The 24,619-nt window shown below is 42.7% G+C and overlaps 1 long non-coding RNA gene across 2 annotated transcripts; it reads left to right on the top strand.

Moving 5' to 3' along the window:
• Window positions 1-17,682: 17,682 nt before the first annotated feature.
• Window positions 17,683-21,481, top strand: LOC127323275 (uncharacterized). Of its 2 annotated transcripts, none has more exons than XR_007865508.2 (4): window positions 17,683-18,062; window positions 19,420-19,523; window positions 19,618-20,408; window positions 21,243-21,481. It is a non-coding gene; the product is annotated as an uncharacterized lncRNA (long non-coding RNA). The 2 variants fall into 2 exon arrangements; XR_011743375.1 differs by having other exon boundaries at window positions 20,512-21,481.
• Window positions 21,482-24,619: the final 3,138 nt, after the last annotated feature.

The raw sequence follows: 24,619 nt of genomic DNA, 5'->3' as shown, positions 1-24,619 counted from the left end.
AGTAGCAGGTTGATATGTAACACCATGACCAATCTTCGGATCAGGTGGGGATGGAAGGGGGATATGTCGCTCGGTGTAGACGTTCACAAGGCACCACTGGCACCCACGATGATCGGCGGCGGCGATCCAGTCGCCGTTCGTGATGACCCACAAGTATAGGGGATCGCAGCAGTCTTCGAGGGAAGTAAAACCCAAATTTATTGATTCGACACAAGGGGAGGTAAAGAATACTTATAAGCCTTAACAACTGAGTTGTCAATTCAGCTGCACCTGGAAAAGCACTAGTAACAGGGGTGATGTGAAAGCAGCAGTAATATGAGAGCAATAGTAACAGTAACACAGCAGCAGTAGCAATAACACAGGAGCAATGGCACCAGAAAATAGTTGATACTACTTCCAATGACATGTAGAACAAGTATATGATGATGAGAGATGGACCGGGGTTCCCAGCGATCTACACTAGTGGTAACTCTCCAATAAGTGACAAGTGTTGGGTGAACAAATTACAGTTGGGCAATTGATAGGATTGATAAAGCATTAAGAAAGAACATCAATTTATTAATCATGTAGGCATGTTTTCCATATATAGTCGTACGTGCTCGCAATGAGAAACTTGCACAACATCTTTTGTCCTACCAGCCGGTGGCAGCCGGGCCTCAAGGGAATCTAGTGGATATTAAGGTACTCCTTTTAATAGAGTACCGGAGCAAAGCATTAACACTCCGTGAAAACATGTAATCCTCACATCACCGCCATCCCCTCCGGTTGTCCCGATTTCTGTCACTTCGGGGCCTTTGGTTCCGGACAGCGACATGTGCATACAACTTGTAGATACAATCTAAGCAATAATTATAGAGCTTAAATCTAAGATCATGCCACTCGGGCCCTAGTGACAAGCATTAAACATAACAAGATTGCAGCAACAATAACTTCACAAACTTTATAGATAGACTAATCATAATGTATCATCCATCGGATCCCAACAAACACAACACCAATTACATCAGATGAATCTCAATCATGTAAGGCAGCTCATGAGATCATTGTATTGAAGTACATGGGATAGAGAGTACCAACTAGCTACTGCTAGAACCCGTAGTCCATGGGGGAACTACTCACGGAGCATGATGGAGGCGGTGGCGTCGATGGAGATGCCTTCCGGGGCACTTCCCCGTCCCGGCAGGGTGCCGGAACAGAGACTTCTGTCCCCCGAATTGGAGTTTCGCGATGGCGGCGGCGCCCCTGGAGTCTTTCTGGAGTTTCGTCAATTGGTATCGCGTTTTTAGGTCGAAAGGGGTTAAATAGGCGAAGAGGCGGCGCAGGAGGGGCAACAGGGTGGCCCCACACCAGGCCGGCGCGGCCAGGGTGTAGCCCGCGCAACCCACATGTGTGGTGGCCCCCTGGCTCTCCTCCGACTCTCCTTCGGTGTTCTGGATGCTTCCGGGAAAAATAAGATCTTTGGCGTTGATTTCGTCCAATTCCGAGAATATTGCCCGAACAGCCTTTCTGGAACCAAAAACAGCAGAAAACAGGAACTGGCACTGTGGCATCTTGCTAATAGGTTAGTTCCGGAAAATGCATGAAATAATCATAAAGTGCAAGCAAAACATGTAAGTATTGTCATAAAACAAGCATGAAACATCAGAAATTATGGATACGTTGGAGACGTATCAGTTCGCGCCAAGCCATTTTCTGTCGTGCATGAACGGCAGGGTGACAGAACGGCGAGGATGGTCGAGGGGCACCAGGTCGTACACGGTAACATGCAGACGAGATGCTGTCGCCACGAACCAGTGTTCATCGAACCAATAAGCAGGCGGAGGCATCAGCAGGCATGGTTCATCCCAAGGGTGCATCTTACCTTCATCATTGCTGATCTGGTCGTAGAGCTCCCTGGAACATGCGGCAAGTCGGACGGTGTAGGTAACGTCCAGATCCGCAGCGATGAGGTCGATGTTGTCGCCGGTGAGAGCCTCCAAGTGGCCGTCCCCGCCGCCCCGGCAAAGCCTTGAATATTCCATCACGTGAAGATGGATTTAGGTGGATGGCGGATGCAACTGCGCTTGGGGTTTTCGGAGGAGAGGGCGAGCGCTATGGATGGAACGATGCGCGCCGCGGCCGGCTGGGGTGAGGAGAGAAAGGTATAGTACTAGTGATGCTGCGTGGTGGGGATCGAGATCCTGCGCGTGCGCGTGATTCTGGGAGGGTGAAGAAAAAGATGATAGACATGCAAGGGGCAAAACCTAGGCAGTACTCTAGGCTGCTGCTGCGACTGGGCGCCGATTTGACAGTTGGTAGATGGTAGACTAGCACGCCACCCATCTATAAATTTGCGACGACTTTTGGTGTAGTGATGTCTCGTCACATCAGCTTGAGCAGAAAGGTTTTTTTTTACAGTTTCCAATACGATATATTTAGTGCGCCGATAATCGTATTACTCTATGCCAGAGACACGTACCTTAACACGTGGGCAGCATGCAACCGCGCGAGCACCAAAATGAAATTATTGATGTTTTAGAGCAGAACTTCATTTTCAATGCATTCCTAGCTTGGTTTGGAAACCGGACGGAGCTTCAGTGACTTGATGCTTCCAAGTCTCATTGTGACTAGGTGCCACTATCTACCATCCATTCATGATCCAACGTTTCAAACTATCTGTTATTTCGAAGCTAAAAAAGAAAAACTATTCAGAAAATTTTGAAAAAAATCCAGTAATATGTAGATGCCTTGTTTTAAAATCTACAGTATGAATATTTCATCCCATTCGGACGACTAGCTTGTGATTAAATAGCTTCTTACGTATTCGAGCACTAGTTTAAACTAAATATATATTTGCTCACAAACCTATGATTCAAATCGAATGAAACTCCACCAAAATATAAATCGAAATATGCATGATTTACTGCAATGTTGAGCGGATAATTCAATCCCACGAAAAGACAATATGCTCCAAGACCAGTAATCTCTTCCCTAGCTTATCTGAACATAACTGACAGTGTCCTTAGAGAGCATCTTGCAGCCTCAGTAAAGCCTCGGGTATGAACAAGAAGCATTTCCATTTACAGATCACGCTAAGAACCACAACCCAGGATCATCCTCATAGCCTATATCATAAAGGTTGCCCTCCAAAATGCTTATGTTTTTGGAAAGTTTTCTTGACGTTAGGGAAGATTCTGAAGGGCTTAGCTTCGCTACAATAGCAACAAATGGAAAATTTTCGCCACTAAAAAGAGTATCCCGCCATTTTAATATACACTTATTAGTAGTTGATCAATTGTGCATTGCAAAACACAAAGTTCAAATCAAATGTGTAACATACCAACAGAAAGTTAACTCGCAGTTTTACGAGCACATGGCGATATTAAGGTGATGAAGCAATATAAACATCAAAAGAAGAGGCATAACAAGATCTCCTACTCAGGGGAACTCTTGCTGGACGCCGAGATATAGGTCGCTAGCTGTGCATGGAGATCCTCCTTCTCCTTGATAATCGCCTTAAGGACGGCGGTTTGTCCGCGCATTAGCACCCTCGAGATCTGCCTCTTGAGCTTTAATTTCAACCTCTATTCCATGAGATACTTGATGAGGTTGCTTCCAGTATCCATCCATGTGACGCTCTTGTTGTTCAGTTCCATCCAGTAGGCGTTCTGCTGCTTAAGCATGTCGACGTATCGCGCAAGATAAAAGGAGATCTCCTTCTCCAACGCCAAAACTCTATGAAGACGATCACACTCCAGCGTGAGGGATTGTTCATTCTCCAGCTGGCTGCCTATGTGGGCCTTGTTCTCCTCCTTTTGCTACGACAATCATTGTATGAAAAAAAAAGAAATCAACCCATTCATATATGAGTATTAATTACCCGCAAACAATAGGAGTACTAATTTCTAGCATGGATATTGATAAAGGAATGGACAACACTCGGACGCTCCAAAAATACCACAGGGTTCATCAACACATAATTAATCGGAAAGCAGTGATTACATAAACTATAAAAAAACAAGTGGACAGAGGCATACAGCCTACCTGGCTTGGCCGGGAAACGGGGCCGAACTTAGCTTCGGACGGCCGGACTTGGGGCGCCACCGTCGTTGTGGTTACCGGGGAGACATTTGAACCGCCGGCCCTGTGAGATGTAAATAAATGTAAAAACGGTTAGAAAATAAGAATCAACTGAAGGACACCCCGCTAGAAACTTACCCGGACGAACCCTCGCCCTTGATGGTGGTGTTTGCATCATCATCATTCATCAATGTGACGCTCTGGTTATGCAGTTCCACACAAACACGGTTCTGCTCATTAAGCATGTCAAGCTCGGCAGTAAAGGTATTGATGCCTTGCTGAAGATAAAGGCAGATCATGTTCTCGGACGCCAAATCTACGTGAACAGGCTCAAACTCCGGGGTGAGGGAGAGTTCATTCCCCAGCTGGCTGCCTATGTTCGCTCAAGAAATTGGGATGAGGAGATCTTCGAACAAGGACTTGTCAGTTCGCTCAAGTTGTCCATAACCGGGGACACGGCTAAGTACTTAGATTTTACACTCTCGAGAGGTTGTACACCTTTACCCACATGGACAGGTCAATCCTTCTACCTCGATGCACAATTTGCTCCGAGGACAGGTGCAGACCGTGGCCGAGACCTTCTGTGTGTAATCACCCGAACCATTCCCTAAGGGCCACGTTACACCTACGGTATCCCTCTACCACCACCTGGCCCCTAGGATCCGGGTTCATACAACATACTTTGTCAAGCCAGAGCCATAGTAGCATGTGGTTGTGCGGGAAGCTAATGAGCAAGGTTGTCTACAATCTCTTTAAGCCTGGGTGACTTTCCGGAAGTGTGCACTAGAACCAGGGTCTTGCCCCCTGATCCTATGCCGCCTTTGAAATTGAGTAGGCTGCTGGCTCATGGGTCCCATAGGTCAGCCTCTATGAACAATAAACCTTTCCTTTGTTGGATTTATTTTTTACCCCTAATTTCTGGCTATTTGCCTTTTTCTTTTGATCCCCTGGGGCCTTTAAAACGATGAGGACGATGCTGGCAGGTCGGTCCCACATGTCTTCTTCTATGAATAATAAAAGTTTCCTTTGTTGGATTTACTTTCGACCCCTAATTTCTAGCTATTTGCCTTTTTTTTTCTTTTGATCCTCTGCCGACTTTGAAATGATGAGGATGCTGCTGGCAGATCTGTCCCACATGTCAGCCACTCTGAATTATAAATGATTCCTTTCTATGATTTATTTTTGACCCCTATTTTCGAGATACTTGCCTTTTTTTTGGATCTCCTACCGCCTTTGAAATGTTGAGGACGCTGCTGGCTCATGGGTCCCACATGGCATCCTCTTTGGACGATAAACCTTCATTTCTTGTTAATGACAGGTTTTTCTGTATTATTTTTGCAGTCTAATACAAGCTCTTTCGCTCCAAGATCTTGCAAGTTAATAGAATAAATCATGGAATTATTAGGATATGTTTTAAATTTCAAATCCACTTTATGAATTTTTTAAAATACCGTGATCCGTGTGGGTATGGAGCGATCAAGGATTTTCATATTGGCCATGAGGAGTTTCAAAAATTGCAACCGGATAATTCTAAATAAATAAAAACAACTTTTATGCAGAATCTCCGTGTTTTTGTTTTTTGCCATCATAGGATCTATGGTTCATTAGAAAAGGGCCGAAATTGCATTAGCAGAAAAGCCCATTTCTAGTTATTGGGCTTCGACAGCCTGAGCAAGTAGGCCTATAGCAAATACCATGTAGATGGCCGTTAGAGCCCAAAAGTATTTGTTGCCTAGACTTAGATGCCAAAATCAGGCACTCAGCCTTATTGACATGAACCTTGCTATGCACACGACAATTTCAGTCCGATCCGTGTACGCAACACAAGATCAAACCCAACGTGTGAGGAAGCAGGTGGTAGCACACCTCCAGATGCTCAATCGTACACATATCATATAGGAGTTGTCGTATGTACATTAGTTCCGTATTGACATGTTTGTTTCTTTGGTTAACATGTGGGGTCCGCACAGTCACCTAGGTCGCACATCAACTTCTTTGCTCATAGTTGATGCATGTTTAGTGGCCTGCAGCAAGAATCGCTGCCCCCAGGGATGTACTTTACCCTTTAGCGGCGAAAAAAATAGGAATGGTCCTCTCATGACTATGATCAACAAGAGGTGGCTATATTATAAAGGATGTACACACATTGTAATTATAGTGCTGAAATAAAGTCAATCCTAAAATAGCCATGCATGGGTTATAATATGAAGGCAACACGAAATACAAAAGCAGGGCAGTGTTCAAATAAACTGATTCAAACTAGTACATAGTAAAAACAGTGTACTACTTCTCAACACTTCAAGCATAATAAAAAAGTGTGTCAGTGTTTTTTTAAAGGTAACACCAAACGGGCAATGTTTAAAGCAGGCTTAAACCACATAGCCGTTTGTCGGACACTACCCCAACTATCTCTGGGAAGGCTGATAACTCCCACAGTCTCACCTTCATCTGGCTGGAGGTTGCAGCGCAAAATTTTAGGGTATTGATTATGAAGATACTTCCGGTATGCTGTGTAGACGCAGTTTTTCCTCATGAATGGAACCAATGTGCCATCAGGAGCTTTGGATTCACGCTTCTTCAGGTTGGCAATGATCGGGTAATTGAGTCCGAGGAACAGAGAGTGGTCGCCGAGGCTGTTAACCTGCCTCCAATGAAAGTCCCCTGCACATGCTGCAACGAACAGAGATATGGGATCCTGCTCAAAGACGTAGGTGGCAACAGGAGGATACTGCCGTAGCTGAAACCCATTAGCAGCATAGGGAATGTCAGGAGGTACTTCAGCATTGGAAATCCCAATGTTGTTTACTGTAAGGATGATCATCAATCGCTTGCCATCAGCAGTTGGAGCGAGGAACCACGCGTACTGCTGATCATCCACCACCGGTGGCGGGATTACGAACATGGACATCGGGTTTTCTGCAATATTAGAAATGGAGACGAATAGGGTGTTACTGGCAACCATATTCAAACAGCAGCACTGTTCATCGTTCATGCTCACAGTATAAATACGACTATGTAAGCTAAGGACATTAGTCATTCATGTGTTCAAATCGAGTGTCCAATATATCAGTTATACTGCATGCATCCCACGAAACTAGTCTTAACTTCGCCAAAACTAGACACTAGTTTTGGCATACACAGTTATATACTACCTCTGTCCCACCGAAAGTGTCTGAGATTTGTCCAAATTCAGATGTATCTAAACAGTGAAAGCATATAGATACATTCAAATTTTGACAAATATATCATCTTAAGTTTAAGTCATGTGTTGTAGTTAATTCCCTTTGTCTTAAGTGATCCAACGATGTATATGATTAGATATTTGTATACAATATAGGAGTACAGACAATCTACCAGTTGGTCCAGTTTTAAACTGAGTATAGAGCTTCAATCATGACCCTTGGAGTGCTAAATCTAACGGTGCACAACAGCAGGATTCTCTGTGAAGAGTGCACATAGCTAACTCTACAATATTTTAGAACCATCACGTGAGCCTTGGGTCTACCCAAAAAAATGACCAAATATCTGAAACCCCTGAATCATAGGAATAACCCCGTTCAAACAAATCGCTATTCAGCACTGCTACATGGATCAATGGAAGGTTCTTACGGTCTCAACTCTCAAGGAAACATCAAATGAAAAGGTTGATAAGAGACGAGTGAGTGTTAGATGTACACGTATTTTAAATTTTTTATTTGTTCCCTTCATTTGCCGACTGATGGGAAGAAACATCATTTTTTGTAGGACCACTCTTGTTTTCGTATTTTATATATGCATTGTTAGCAATATTTTCTTTCGAAAACCATGAATATAGCTCGAGCTACATGTAGCATGGTTTTTGAAAATTTTGAGAGCTGCATTTTGAAGTTCCAAAGAAAACGGAGATTAAATACGGGTGTCAACAATGTTGTGTTCTACCAACATTCAAATGTCCAAATCAAAATATCTTATATTTAAGGTTTTGCAACAACAAAAAAATCTGATATATATTTTCCAACATTTTGTAACTTCAAAATCTATCGGATTCTGTCATTTTTGTGCGGCCCGAATATAGGGTATCTCAATTTCAGATTTTACACTCTGGTAGAATAATACATTCTCTACATCTATTTTTTTTAGATTTTTTATATATTCTTTCAAAACTTGCGAAAGGCATGCTATAAATATTCTTTTGATTGTCAAACAGAATCTTTAATGGTTTGACGTGCATACATACTAGTAATATAAAAATACTAGCACAAATGCCCATGCGTTGCTACGGGCTAACATTTATTAATTAACAATCTTGCGTTACCCCCTACCACCTGCATGTCGCGCAATGGCTACTACCTTCATGGTCTCGGCCCTTGTCTCCCGTGGTCTTCATTGATCGGCACAAGTCGATGCACAAGAAAAGAACAAGATAGCTTAGTTGGTAGAGCAGAGAACCGAAAAACTTCGTGTCACCAGTTCAAATATAGATCTTGTCAGAGAAAAAAAATCTACGGAATAGGTATTGTTACGCTAAATCGGAAACGACTTTTCATGGAATCTAATAATCTTGGTCATTAGTAGACATATAGGAGCTTCGAGATGACATTTTCCAGAAAAGTCTTTTTAAGGAAGCAAGAATATCTGTTGGATTGAACCACTTGGAGAAATCGTTGGTGATTTCTATAAGAATTTAATAAAAAATAGCACCATGAAGCACGTAAATTTAAAGCATCATATAGCTGCAGCACTTGAGTCTTAACTGCAATGGAGTTGAAAGCATACAACTTTGTTTGATTTCATTGTTGATCAGTATATTTTGGAACTCATTTCAGACATCCATGACGTTTCCATTAAAAATGATTTTATGTTGTGGGTCATTTGTGACTCAACTCAAATAATCTTAGTGTTGATAATTTAATTACTGAACTGCAGCTACACTTATTCTAATGGAAAAGAAAACACTGATTCATGACAAATGATTTTGTAGTTGTGGGTCATTTGTGACAACAATACGCACATTGATCTTTTTTGGATGTGGCATCTACATATGTGTAGGACAGAGCGTTCTCAAACATAAAAATTATATGCTAATTAGCAGTTCTAGTGCCACATGTTCGTAAGTATAGTATTATCCCAGCAACAACCGATGCTAATTCTCCATTATATGCTGCTTACGAACTAATTATAACTGATGTTGTGCAGACTTACGTGAACATTTTATCGAGCAGGTTCTATGCGCTGCCGAGTCGTACTTGTACACACGTCCACACGCGAGGTCCAGCAGTTACGCAGTTCAGAAGAGACATCATCCTCGTGAGGGTGTCGTTGAGCTTCACTCTCGGCTAAGTGCAGAACGGTTTGCAGGCAATCGAACCGGTAAGTTGACTTGGCGGTGGTAGAGCTGTAAATTGTTGTCCCTCTTGCCGCTTTTGTGACGTGGTTTTGCTAATTGGCAGCCGGTTTTTTCTCACGTACGATGCTCGGACGGCCGATCCATCCAGGTTTATTTTGACGTACGAAACTGAAGCCGATTTTCTTACGTACGACCACCACCGATTGAGAACTAATAGTAAAGATAAAACTTCTCGCCTTGTACACATTTTGTTGATTTTTTGGAATGAATACAACATTCAATTTGGTAGATAGAGTACTAAACATTTCATGGGAAACTTAAAGCAGCTTGCCAAACAAAGGCTAATAGAAAAAAAAATAGAGGTTTGATAGGCATAACATCCACGCTGGGGTTGAAATATGCATAAGCTTCGGGCAATTTGGCAAAGAAAAATCAAGCCGGATAAAGAACAGAATTATAAAAGGTACAGGTTAAACTAAGTAAATTAGGCATAACAAGTATTTCATTCTTGTTTAGTAAATAATTGGATTTTGATTGAGTTACTTTTCTAAGGGAAAAAAGGAGAAGGCAGATATTCAAGACACTTTTGGTGGGACGGAGGGAGTAAATCAAAAGTAAGAAATAGTTATAACATGTTTCATGAGATGGAGTACTAAATAACGGCCATATGCATCTCTTCGATGCAGAGGCCGGGGTACCTCGCCCTCTATTTCGAGCAAAAATCAACTAGTTATATGAAACAATGGGTGTAAAAGTTAATCAAGAAGGGTGCCTTCATTGTGCTACGTTAACATTTGAGATACTTGTTAATTACATCCATATTCTGCAGTGGATAGAGTTACTAATTCAGGATTGCATTCACATACGGAGTATACTATGTTTGCTGATGACTGATTAGTACTAATTCGTTGCAAGCAACGGTTCATTCATATTCAGATAAAGGATGTGATCGTTAAGTCATATACTTATGAAAGTCCTTATGCATCTCTCTGATGCAGATGGCGGGGGTCTCTCGTCCTCCTTTTGGAGCAAAAATCAATTAGTTATATATGAAACAATGGGTGTAAAAGGTTATCAAAAAGGGTGCCTTCATAGTGCTACCTTATCTTTTGAGATACTGGTTAATTACATCCATATTCTGCAGTGGCGTAGAATTACTAATTCAGGAATGCAATCACATACTGAGCATACTATGTTTGTTGGTGACTAATTAGTACTAATTCATTGCAAGCAACGGTTCATTCATATTCAGCAAAAGGCGGTGTGATCATTAAGTCATTTATGAAAGGTAAAATATAAACAAGGTAGTTCATGAATAACTTCATTGATTAAGGCAGTGTATCATGCAATGCAACATAAGGACTGAAAAAATACCATTTGGGGTGTCCCAGCAGTACGTCCAGCCCCTAATTTCGTCCACCGCAAAAACTTGGCCACCGAGTTCAATGGCATCACAGAACGCCGGCACAATTTGTTCAGGTGTAGGGTTCTTCAGCATTCTCCAGTCGCCACTCCCTTCAAGGTAGAAAATCCTTTTGTCGAACAATGCGATGAGCTTGTAATCTGTGTACCTCCCACCTTTTGTGGGCACTTGGCAGATTACAATCTTCAATAAATTAATTGCTCGACTCCAGCAAAGATAGTATAACCAATCTTTAGTAGCAGGTTGATATGTAACACCATGACCAATCTTCGGATCAGGTGGGGATGGAAGGGGGATATGTCGCTCGGTGTAGACGTTCACAAGGCACCACTGGCACCCACGATGATCGGCGGCGGCGATCCAGTCGCCGTTCGTGATGACCCACAAGTATAGGGGATCGCAGCAGTCTTCGAGGGAAGTAAAACCCAAATTTATTGATTCGACACAAGGGGAGGTAAAGAATACTTATAAGCCTTAACAACTGAGTTGTCAATTCAGCTGCACCTGGAAAAGCACTAGTAACAGGGGTGATGTGAAAGCAGCAGTAATATGAGAGCAATAGTAACAAAAGAATACAAAGAGCCAGTAGAGCAAGAACACAGGAGCAATGGCACCAGAAAATAGTTGATACTACTTCCAATGACATGTAGAACAAGTATATGATGATGAGAGATGGACCGGGGTTCCCAGCGATCTACACTAGTGGTAACTCTCCAATAAGTGACAAGTGTTGGGTGAACAAATTACAGTTGGGCAATTGATAGGATTGATAAAGCATTAAGAAAGAACATCAATTTATTAATCATGTAGGCATGTTTTCCATATATAGTCGTACGTGCTCGCAATGAGAAACTTGCACAACATCTTTTGTCCTACCAGCCGGTGGCAGCCGGGCCTCAAGGGAATCTAGTGGATATTAAGGTACTCCTTTTAATAGAGTACCGGAGCAAAGCATTAACACTCCGTGAAAACATGTAATCCTCACATCACCGCCATCCCCTCCGGTTGTCCCGATTTCTGTCACTTCGGGGCCTTTGGTTCCGGACAGCGACATGTGCATACAACTTGTAGATACAATCTAAGCAATAATTATAGAGCTTAAATCTAAGATCATGCCACTCGGGCCCTAGTGACAAGCATTAAACATAACAAGATTGCAGCAACAATAACTTCACAAACTTTATAGATAGACTAATCATAATGTATCATCCATCGGATCCCAACAAACACAACACCAATTACATCAGATGAATCTCAATCATGTAAGGCAGCTCATGAGATCATTGTATTGAAGTACATGGGATAGAGAGTACCAACTAGCTACTGCTAGAACCCGTAGTCCATGGGGGAACTACTCACGGAGCATGATGGAGGCGGTGGCGTCGATGGAGATGCCTTCCGGGGCACTTCCCCGTCCCGGCAGGGTGCCGGAACAGAGACTTCTATCCCCCGAATTGGAGTTTCGCGATGGCGGCGGCGCCCCTGGAGTCTTTCTGGAGTTTCGTCAATTGGTATCGCGTTTTTAGGTCGAAAGGGGTTAAATAGGCGAAGAGGCGGCGCAGGAGGGGCAACAGGGTGGCCCCACACCAGGCCGGCGCGGCCAGGGTGTAGCCCGCGCAACCCACATGTGTGGTGGCCCCCTGGCTCTCCTCCGACTCTCCTTCGGTGTTCTGGATGCTTCCGGGAAAAATAAGATCTTTGGCGTTGATTTCGTCCACCCGAGAATATTGCCCGAACAGCCTTTCTGGAACCAAAAACAGCAGAAAACAGGAACTGGCACTGTGGCATCTTGCTAATAGGTTAGTTCCGGAAAATGCATGAAATAATCATAAAGTGCAAGCAAAACATGTAAGTATTGTCATAAAACAAGCATGGAACATCAGAAATTATGGATACGTTGGAGACGTATCAGTTCGCGCCAAGCCATTTTCTGTCGTGCATGAACGGCAGGGTGACAGAACGGCGAGGATGGTCGAGGGGCACCAGGTCGTACACGGTAACATGCAGACGAGATGCTGTCGCCACGAACCAGTGTTCATCGAACCAATAAGCAGGCGGAGGCATCAGCAGGCATGGTTCATCCCAAGGGTGCATCTTACCTTCATCATTGCTGATCTGGTCGTAGAGCTCCCTGGAACATGCGGCAAGTCGGACGGTGTAGGTAACGTCCAGATCCGCAGCGATGAGGTCGATGTTGTCGCCGGTGAGAGCCTCCAAGTGGCCGTCCCCGCCGCCCCGGCAAAGCCTTGAATATTCCATCACGTGAAGATGGACTTAGGTGGATGGCGGATGCAACTGCGCTTGGGGTTTTCGGAGGAGAGGGCGAGCGCTATGGAAGGAACGATGCGCGCCGCGGCCGGCTGGGGTGAGGAGAGAAAGGTATAGTACTAGTGATGCTGCGTGGTGGGGATCGAGATCCTGCGCGTGCGCGTGATTCTGGGAGGGTGAAGAAAAAGATGATAGACATGCAAGGGGCAAAACCTAGGCAGTACTCTAGGCTGCTGCTGCGACTGGGCGCCGATTTGACAGTTGGTAGATGGTAGACTAGCACGCCACCCATCTATAAATTTGCGACGACTTTTGGTGTAGTGATGTCTCGTCACATCAGCTTGAGCAGAAAGGTTTTTTTTTACAGTTTCCAATACGATATATTTAGTGCGCCGATAATCGTATTACTCTATGCCAGAGACACGTACCTTAACACGTGGGCAGCATGCAACCGCGCGAGCACCAAAATGAAATTATTGATGTTTTAGAGCAGAACTTCATTTTCAATGCATTCCTAGCTTGGTTTGGAAACCGGACGGAGCTTCAGTGACTTGATGCTTCCAAGTCTCATTGTGACTAGGTGCCACTATCTACCATCCATTCATGATCCAACGTTTCAAACTATCTGTTATTTCGAAGCTAAAAAAGAAAAACTATTCAGAAAATTTTGAAAAAAATCCAGTAATATGTAGATGCCTTGTTTTAAAATCTACAGTATGAATATTTCATCCCATTCGGACGACTAGCTTGTGATTAAATAGCTTCTTACGTATTCGAGCACTAGTTTAAACTAAATATATATTTGCTCACAAACCTATGATTCAAATCGAATGAAACTCCACCAAAATATAAATCGAAATATGCATGATTTACTGCAATGTTGAGCGGATAATTCAATCCCACGAAAAGACAATATGCTCCAAGACCAGTAATCTCTTCCCTAGCTTATCTGAACATAACTGACAGTGTCCTTAGAGAGCATCTTGCAGCCTCAGTAAAGCCTCGGGTATGAACAAGAAGCATTTCCATTTACAGATCACGCTAAGAACCACAACCCAGGATCATCCTCATAGCCTATATCATAAAGGTTGCCCTCCAAAATGCTTATGTTTTTGGAAAGTTTTCTTGACGTTAGGGAAGATTCTGAAGGGCTTAGCTTCGCTACAATAGCAACAAATGGAAAATTTTCGCCACTAAAAAGAGTATCCCGCCATTTTAATATACACTTATTAGTAGTTGATCAATTGTGCATTGCAAAACACAAAGTTCAAATCAAATGTGTAACATACCAACAGAAAGTTAACTCGCAGTTTTACGAGCACATGGCGATATTAAGGTGATGAAGCAATATAAACATCAAAAGAAGAGGCATAACAAGATCTCCTACTCGGGGAACTCTTGCCGGACGCCGAGATATAGGTCGCTAGCCGTGCATGGAGATCCTCCTTCTCCTTGATAATCGCCTTAAGGACGGCGGTTTGTCCGCGCATTAGCACCCTCGAGATCCGCCTCTTGAGCTTTAATTTCAACCTCAATTCCATGAGATACTTGATGAGGTTGCTTCCAGTATCCATCCATGTGACGCTCTTGTTGTTCAGTTCCATCCAGTAGGCGTTCTGCTGCTTAAGCATGTCGACGTATCGCGCAAGATAAAAGGAGATCTCCTTCTCCAACGCCAAAACTCTATGAAGACGATCACACTCCAGCGTGAGGGATTGTTCATTCTCCACTGGCTGCCTATGTGGGCCTTGTTCTCCTCCTTTTGCTACGACAATCATTGTATGAAAAAAAAAGAAATCAACCCATTCATATATGAGTATTAATTACCCGCAAACAATAGGAGTACTAATTTCTAGCATGGATATTGATAAAGGAATGGACAACACTCGGACGCTCCAAAAATACCACAGGGTTCATCAACACATAATTAATCGGAAAGCAGTGATTACATAAACTATAAAAAAACAAGTGGACAGAGGCATACAGCCTACCTGGCTTGGCCGGGAAACGGGGCCGAACTTAGCTTCGGACGGCCGGACTTGGGGCGCCACCGTCGTTGTGGTTACCGGGGAGACATTTGAACCGCCGGCCCTGTGAGATGTAAATAAATGTAAAAACGGTTAGAAAATAAGAATCAACTGAAGGACACCCCGCTAGAAACTTACCCGGACGAACCCTCGCCCTTGATGGTGGTGTTTGCATCATCATCATTCATCAATGTGACGCTCTGGTTATGCAGTTCCACACAAACACGGTTCTGCTCATTAAGCCTGTCAAGCTCGGCAGTAAAGGTATTGATGCCTTGCTGAAGATAAAGGCAGATCATGTTCTCGGACGCCAAATCTACGTGAACAGGCTCAAACTCCGGGGTGAGGGAGAGTTCATTCCCCAGCTGGCTGCCTATGTTCGCTCAAGAAATTGGGATGAGGAGATCTTCGAACAAGGACTTGTCAGTTCGCTCAAGTTGTCCATAACCGGGGACACGGCTAAGTACTTAGATTTTACACTCTCGAGAGGTTGTACACCTTTACCCACATGGACAGGTCAATCCTTCTACCTCGATGCACAATTTGCTCCGAGGACAGGTGCAGACCGTGGCCGAGACCTTCTGTGTGTAATCACCCGAACCATTCCCTAAGGGCCACGTTACACCTACGGTATCCCTCTACCACCACCTGGCCCCTAGGATCCGGGTTCATACAACATACTTTGTCAAGCCAGAGCCATAGTAGCATGTGGTTGTGCGGGAAGCTAATGAGCAAGGTTGTCTACAATCTCTTTAAGCCTGGGTGACTTTCCGCAAGTGTGCACTAGAACCAGGGTCTTGCCCCCTGATACAGCCACCCTCTCCATAACTCCACCATTCACCCAGGTAATTCATTAAACTTAGTTGTTTTTCCCTAACCTCTATCAAAACCTTTTCCATGGCATAGCAGGTAACAACTAAATTTAATGGCGGCTAAGGGAGTCTAGGAGTGGTGTAGCTAAACTACTAGGATTTAACAGCAGGCAAAAAGCATAAACCCTAGACATGTCTACTATAAAAACACTACTGTGCAAGAATTAAAACTGGGACATTTGGTGTGTGTCACTTGCCTTGGTGAGAAGACGAGTTGGTACACTCTTCGCAGAAACACTCGTTGCAATCAGCACAACCACAATCTACAAACAAAATTTTCACTCCATAAACACATAGCAACATATAGACAACCACAAATAAAATATGTATGCAATATGTGGATTAAACATGAACGACACACTTAACATGTACTCTGGTTTTCAACTATATGCATGATGCCATGGCAAAAATTTTAGTGTTGAATTAATAATTAAAAACATTTCCTATCATTAGGAAAGATCTAGAACACTAAACAAATACTACAAAGAAATTATATAGGTCACGTTTTTCTTTTCCAATGCTACTATAGAGAGGGTTTAATTCTCTGCTAATAGCAAAAGGAATTACTTAAAAAAAATTTGTGGAACTATTTATATGGCCAAAATACTCTATTTGAGTTTCTGCAAAAACTGTGTGAAAATATGATGCAAAAGTGCAATGTTATGTGTCTACTGTATTATACACGTTTTTATGAATCCAGGGACACGAAGTTTGCTAAATTTGGATAAACGAAACTAGAGATATGATTTTTACAAGTTTCTATGTTTCTATGTCAAAAAAATTCGAAAATATAAACAGCTATGCCAAGTGGCATGTTCCTATTGGAGGATACCCCTTCGTTTAAGTGATCAGATTTTGGCCCTTGGATCTAGATCATGTGGTTCACTGGAAATAAGGAATAGATAAAAAAACAAAAAAAAAAGAACAAGGCAGCTCACGCGTACGGGAACGCACATCAGTATTGTCTGATGTCGCTGGCGTTGACGTTCAGGTGCTCCTTGGCGATGGCGGGGAAGATGGTGAAGCTCAGCTTGACAAGGGAAACTCGATGACAAAGCCGCGGCGTCGAGGTGCAGTAGTTCGCCGGAAATTGCTCGCCGGAAAACCTCTCGCCTACGTGCTCACAGTCGAAGATGGCGCCGTCGCTGTGGTGCACCAAAAATTGCGAATAAAAATTTGAGAGATGCGGAATGAAGAAAGAAAGGGTTTGGCGCAAACTAGAGGTCAAAAGATGGACTGTGCTCACTGGAATCGACGATTTAGTGTGATGGTACAACGGACTTGCGAACGAAAATTCGAGCAGCCTGGGGGCTCTCGGGATGTGCCGGTTGGGGGGAAATGAAGAGGGGGATGTGGAGCTTAAGTAGGAAGAAACGGTGCGTCAGATGGTGGCTTAAATCGCCGGAAATTAATTGGAGAGTAAACACACAGAAACTGTACGCAGCGTCGTGGGACTCGTCCGATTCCTATCCAGCTTTGAAGAAGATGATGACATGGCAGTGGGTCCCGCGTTAGAAATCTACACTACTATTAAAAGAGAGAGAGCGGCAGATCCAATTAATCTTGTCCATCTAATCAACTTATTTGACGGTTCAGATTAGCGCTAAAACAGTGTTAGAAGCCCGCACGTCCTCGCCTAATGAAACCAACCGCTGATTAAATCATAGAACCACTAAAGCCGCCTTTCCTTTTGCCCCGCACCCGCACTTTCGCCGCGCACGTTGGCGCAGGTTGTCCTGCGTAGCCCCACGCCCCAGTCCGCCGCAGCAGCGCCCCCGCGTAGCGGCGTAGGTCGTCGCGCCGACAACTGCAGGCTGCGGCGTGTAGCCCCACGCCCCCACGCAGTCTGCCGCAGCAGCTCCCCCGCGCAGGTCGTCGCGCCGCCGCAACTGCAGGCTGCGGTGTGTCGCCCCAACCCCAAGCCCCTCGCGCGGGCTGTCCCAACAGCGCCACGGGCAGGTCGTCGCGCCGCCAGAACTGCAGGCTGCGGCATGTAGCCCCAAGCACTCGCGCAAGCCGTCGCAGCAGCGCCCCCCGCGCAGGCTGTCGCCCCCTTTGCAACTTCCGTCACCGACTCCCTGGTTGAGGTACTGCCAGTCCTGAAAGTGTGATGTACGTACTATTGTTTATTTCAGCTTCATATGAGCTTCCAAGTACGTGCACTTGTTCGGTCAAAAAATGTTTCTACAAAATGATTGGCATCGATCTCAGATCAGTAATATGACAGATGTGTCTAAGAGTGGTGGCCTCTCTTCATGTGTTTTCATTCTTCTTCTTCTATTAAATTTGCTACTCTAGCACATCATTTAATGTCATCTATTGTAGTTCTGTTGATGATGCCGCTCTCCTTGAGACTTGCATATCATCATATTATATTAGGTAAACAGCTACCTTTCAGCCGTGCAATATTTGAACTAAATTATCGAGGAACATCGTTAACTAGGAGGTACTCCTAACAATGTTTTTTTCTCAATAGTTGATTTAATTTTTTTCTTAGATGTTGGGTTAGCCTTAGCAGGAGCTGTTTTTGCTGGTGCATCTGAACTACATTGGTTTAATTTAGTGATTTCGTTCTATTATTAATAAGCACCTGCTGAAATAGATGCATAGATTGACTTCAACATGCAAGTATTTTACAGGATCAGACTAAGCCCTTCTGTTTGTGTGGATTGATAGGCTTCTCCAACACTGTGTTGCGCTTGACGTTAGCTCTACTGCAATCATGTATCTGCTCTGAAATATTTGCACATCTATATTGCCAGATGACTCAATCATCCCCGACAAGATGCTATTAATCTTCAATTTTATTAACATGCTATGCTAATTTGGTATCCCATACAAGATGATATTGGTCTTCAACTTTATTAGCTGCTATTCTAATTATAGTTATCTCAGGATAATTAAGTATCTTATAATTCACAACGACTGAAGAATTGTCAATTTCACGGATTTACAAGTGTCCACACCATATTATGATACAATATGAACCTGGATTTGTGGTGATTGCGCACGGCAACTCTGGTAGGAAGACATTCTTGCAAAAAGGGCACCTTTCTGAAAAAGGGTGTGGGAGTACGGAGGTGGCTTTGATACAGGGAGAAGAAGAAAATGCTTAAAGGTGTGAGGGATATATTAGTATGCCAATTGAAAGAAATAAAACAGGATCTTTTTTTTTGTTGTTCTGTAACATCAAATCTGTTTTGTTATTATTCCATCATTATGCACCAGTTTCATTTGTAATACTTACTCCGTCTGAAAATATGTGTCTCAATTTTATCTAGGTATGGTTGTATCTCTAACTAAAATGCATCTACATACATCGGTATCTAGACAAAAGAGACCTATTTTTAGATGGAAGGAGTAGAAGAAGCTTGATCTCCATGTGGCCTCACATTACTTTGCTTCCAGTCCATCTCATCTCTGAGTTTTTTTTTATATGTGCAGATTCTTTCTGAAGTATTAATTGATGTTATCAACAGTAACGTTTTCCAGACATGTCATCCTCCAAGCTCACTCCCTTCAGGAAATAACCAATGGGCAAAATAAAGGTATTGGATGAAGAGTTGAAGGCAATTGCTGTGTTTAAATCGATTTTTTAATTACGGGAATATAAAGTAAGATGTGCCATATATGCATATGCAGATCCAAAAAAGGCCAAAAGCTTGTATTCCATTAACAAAACCCCGGGACAAAACGTTCCAACTGTTGGTATTAACCTCCTAGATCTTGTATTCTTGCATGGACAGCTTAGTGTTGCATTGCCAAGGGGTGTGTCAAGGTAGACCACTCGGATTTTGGCAAAGCCAAATAAAGTCATAGATCCCATGGGGAAAACCACAAAGAGTATTGTGTTAGGGATGTCTTGGAGGGATGAAATAGATTTGTTCTTCCTTATGAGCTTGCTCATCTTTTTATGATATTGCTCCTTTCCCTTTGTTCTGATTTAAATATGTGTTTTGCAACAGCTTCAACAGTTTTTTTACCTGGTTATGAAATGGGAGCTTTTCCACATATATCTTGATGATCTGTACAATTTTTTACATCTTGAGAATGGAGCTGATACTTGGCTTCTTGGTTTCATTTCTTCTCATAGTCTTGATGTTCGCTTTTTCTATTGTTCCATCAATGAAATTTAGATTGTTGTTGTTTTGCTCAAGATTTTACATTGCTATAATTCTTCGCCATTCGCAATCATTCAGATTGTCCTTTTTTGGTCCCTGGAACTTTCATGTATTTTATTTCTATGAATTTACATTTCATCACGAGAACCTGACATCACAGCACTGGTGGAGGTCACGAGCGGTAATCTCGGCATCGGTGTGGCATTCAGAACTTGTCAGGAAGGATACAAGTTCATTGTGGCCATGCCTACCCAAATCCACTTGCTAAGCAGATACTGTTGCCGTACCTTGGCGCTGAAGTTATATTAGTTGGTAAGAAGCTAATATTGTACTCCTCATATCAAATGTCAGATTGTAACATGCTTGTCGCCTGCAAATCCTGCACAACATGGATTCAAAGTGTTACTTGATACAGTTGAACAGCTGAGGAAGGATGTGCCAGATGTGTATGGTCTAGGTCAATTCACCAATTCTACAAATCCTGATGCGCACTTCAGAGGGACTGTTAACGTGATATCTCTACTCTTACCGATAGTCTGATACTAGACTAACAAATGAACCTCAACAGTAATGTATTAAACTAAAAATGTTCTTCGGGCCTCAGATATGGAAAGGTACAGCAGGCAAAGCGGATATAAGCACCATCACAGGCGTGGGGAGATATCTCAAGATGAAGAGCCCCATCCAGTAATTTCAGCGTTGTACCAGATGAAAATCCAGTAATTTCAGGCAAGAAACTTGGCCACGGAAAGTGATATTTACAACTTAATCTACTACACAGAACATACTGAATAAATGATACTAGGCATGGCATGCATGATAACACTCATCAGTAACCTTGCTTCCTTTCTTGGGTTGTAAATGGGAGGAATACCTTGCCTGCCTATGATTTGTAGGTAGCGTGTCAACCTTTTAGAAAATACTAGGATTGCTTCTCGGAATATCTTCAAGGGAAAATGCAGCTGCCTACATAAAAGGCAAGCTATTTCTTTAAGAAACTGATATTTTTTTCGTTTTCAAATAATGCAGTGAAGATTATATAAATCTGGTTATTCTGTTGTCCTCAGTTTTTTGTTACCTCCTGATTGGTTGCATGAAGAGAGAACAGGGGAAACATGATTGTGACAATGTTTTCAACTGGTGCAGAGAGGTATCTTAACATGGAGCTCTTTTCACAGATGAGGGGAGTGTGTCAACGTCAACATGACCTTCTGATATTCAGCTCAAAGGAATGACGGTGTCGGGGTAATCTACATGTGTACTGTTATCTTACTCTAGCTAGATATTCCCTGCACAACTACATAATAAACTGGTACGTGTTAGTAGTAATGGATATGCAGTATGGGGGAAGTGAACCTACGAAGTACTCTCTCCATTCTGAAATACTCTACATTTAAGCCGAAAATTTGTTCTAAAATACTCTACATTTTAGCTTTTAGTTAACAAGAACATAGAAAATAAAGCAGTCCTCCTTTATCTATTGGATGTCACTATTTTCAATTTAGTATGGATTGGTTGTTTACTTATTTAAGTAGTACTAATAAATGTACTAATTTGTCTGATTTTTTCTAAAATGTAAATTAAACAGAACGGAGGGAGTATCTGTCTACAAATCCTGACACAGAAAGATTGTATAACACAAGAGAAGAAATTTAATTAAGTCAATTTGTTTGATATATTATTTTTATGTATGCACGGACTAACCTGACTTTGAAGTGGTACTAACCGTAGAAGGCACTATACATTGGGGAAGTGTGGCATTTGAATAAAAGACTGTACTTCGTATAATTTTTTTTTAACGGTGAACGGCAGGAGCTCTGCCTTTGCATTATAGAAGAGGAAAATATTTGGATAAAGTAGTCATGTATGATTGAAACAAAATGATACTTCAAACTGTTTGAGTCGGGGATTATTTATTATGCATTTGTTGTTAAAGTTCAGATTTTCTGAAGTTAGGAATATATATTTTTAATACTATAATTCATGTTAGTCCAGACGTGCATTGCACGTGCACGTTTACTAGTAAGAAGAAAAAGAAACGCGCAGGAAACGCACACTGCTGCGCTGCTACTCGTTGCTTGACATCGCGGCGTGCGCACGTGCGGGCCTGGCCAGGCTAACTCGATTGAGTAGCTTGGCTGGTGCCCCGCTCTCTCTTTTTTTTTTACTTCTTTTCTTTTCTGATTTAGTATTTGGAAAATAAATAGAAAACTGAATTTGGTCAAAAGTAAGTCAAAACAAGTCAGAAAAATCTAAATAAAATATTAGTGAATTCCTTATTCAATGAAGAATATTTTGGAATCACTTTTGAAACATTTAAAAAAAAATTTGGAATTGGCACAAAGGCCTATATGATTTTATTTGCATTACTTCGGGTTTAAAGTTTCTTTATATGTTTAAAGTTAAATAAAATTTTCCTAGTGAATGCAAGGATGCCATGATGCTTATGAATGCAATGCATGTTTTTGAAAACTCCATTTTTTTAAAAAAAAAACTTTTAAGTAACACCAAATTTTTTATTTCATTGTAAATTTTCAACCAAGACAAACAAACAAGCATTTATTTTATTTTTATTGCATATTCCAAAATTTGGAAAATTTTGGATGTGACAGACTACCACCCTTAAAAGGAATCTCGTCCTCGAGATTTGATAAAGGCTAGAAAGAAAGATGGGTTTGGTATATGTTGGGGTGGCTACCACCCTTAAAAGGAACTTTTGTAGCTTGACTAGGTTTTGGTTCATGCTAGGTTCATCCTAGGTATGACTTGGCATGGGGTCGTCTCTTGGAATACCTATGGCTTCTGACCTCCAATATGGTTGTTTACATATAGTGAACAACATATATCTTCAAGGTGAGTCGTGTAGGTTTCCTTACTTGTCGAGATGTCGTCAATGGTCTTCCACTATTCTTCAGCTAGAGGTTGGACCTTCAAACTAAACATAGTTCTACGTTTGGCAACACTTGACATACTATAGGGGTATACTATTTTCCACCCTAAGGTTTAGGCTTAAACGTCGATATCTGTTTTGTAGGTATGTCTCTCTAGATTTGCAAAGTCAACATTACGAAAGATAATAATAAGAGTAATAGGAATGGTGATCAATCCATCCCGCACCCAAATCATTACTTCGCATTTGATTTATTGAATCTCGAATCCTAACACTTGGTCAACCTCACAAGTTTGATAAAAATATTCCATTGTGAATTGAATCAATGTTTCAATCCCCATTATTGAACTATTTTGAAAACATTTCTATCGATCCTAACTAGAGTTTTGCGTTTCTCACATCCTATGCTTCTTCATCTTGATGGGAACCATCATGGTTGGTTTCACTAATGATGTCTTCATGGCGATTTGCCGAGAAAACATTTTCTAGGTTGGGTATAGATGAGAATAGATAGAAAGATTCTAAAGAAGTTTTCCTACCCAAACATAGATCAAGACAATTCATCAAACAACAAACATCTAACAATCATCAAGCAAACTAATCAAACACAAACAAACTAGTATGGTCATACCACAATTTGGTAAGATCAATACTTTATTAGGATATTGCCGGTTCAATAAAAGAGAAGAATGGTGGTCTGGTCTATTTCTATTTTGGATGTTCAAGTTTCTATTCTACTCCATCAGTGTATCTTCGTGTGTTGTGAAGTCTACATCGAAGTCTTTATTGAAGTCCTTCATTGGTCTCCCATGCAACCCTTCTAGCAAGGTCGAAGAATGTCACATGAAGTAGCAGTCCCTCTGATGCGGGGTGGCCTTCGGACACCTACGCCTCAAGACCGTCAAGGGCAGCCCCGCCTATCATCGACGCTACACCATGGCCAAGGAGTCCCCCAAGTGGACCAACAACACAAATCCCCCACCATTTGTGTCAAGGTGAACTCCTTCCTCTCGACACCCGACCTCGTCCATACCTTGGATGGAGTGCTACCTCATATCGGTGTGCTACATATCATTAGGTACAAGAATCATCGAGGAACCGGAGAGGAGGAACTCCCATGGTGCAAGGAAGAAGGAAGAAGAAGAAGAAGGAAGGAAGAAGGAAGGAAAAGGAAGAAGAGGCGAGAGGAGGAAGGCCGGCCGGTCCCAGGGCCGGTCAACCGCGACACAGGCCGGCCCACCCGGCCCCAGGGCCGGTCTGACCGGGCCCCTAACCGGCCTGGCCGGTTTCGACCGGAATCTCCGCTTGTGCCATCCGGACGCAGTCCCGGGGCTTCGGAAGCCTCGCCCGGTCACCGGCCGGCCCAGAATCCGGTTTGGACCGGATGGCCCGGTCCCAGACCCGGTCGGACCGGCCCCTGGACCGGATTTCACGGGTTTGACCCACCAACTTGTACCCGTTCGACCCGAGCTGCCTTGTATGCCTATATAAGCACCCCGGTCGCCCCCTTACCTCTTTAGACAAGATTTAGGCTTAGACATGAAGTTGAGCTTTGTCTCCCTAGGGTTTCATCCCCTTTGTATCAAGGCTACCCATGTTGGATGTATGGATTTGTGAGTGTGAGATTCTAGTG

Source organism: Lolium perenne, chromosome 4, assembly GCF_019359855.2.
Source record: "Lolium perenne isolate Kyuss_39 chromosome 4, Kyuss_2.0, whole genome shotgun sequence".
Classification (NCBI taxonomy): Eukaryota; Viridiplantae; Streptophyta; class Magnoliopsida; order Poales; family Poaceae; genus Lolium; species Lolium perenne.
The sequence above is the reverse complement of the archived record's forward strand: the minus strand, read 5'-3'. Positions and strand labels throughout refer to the sequence as shown.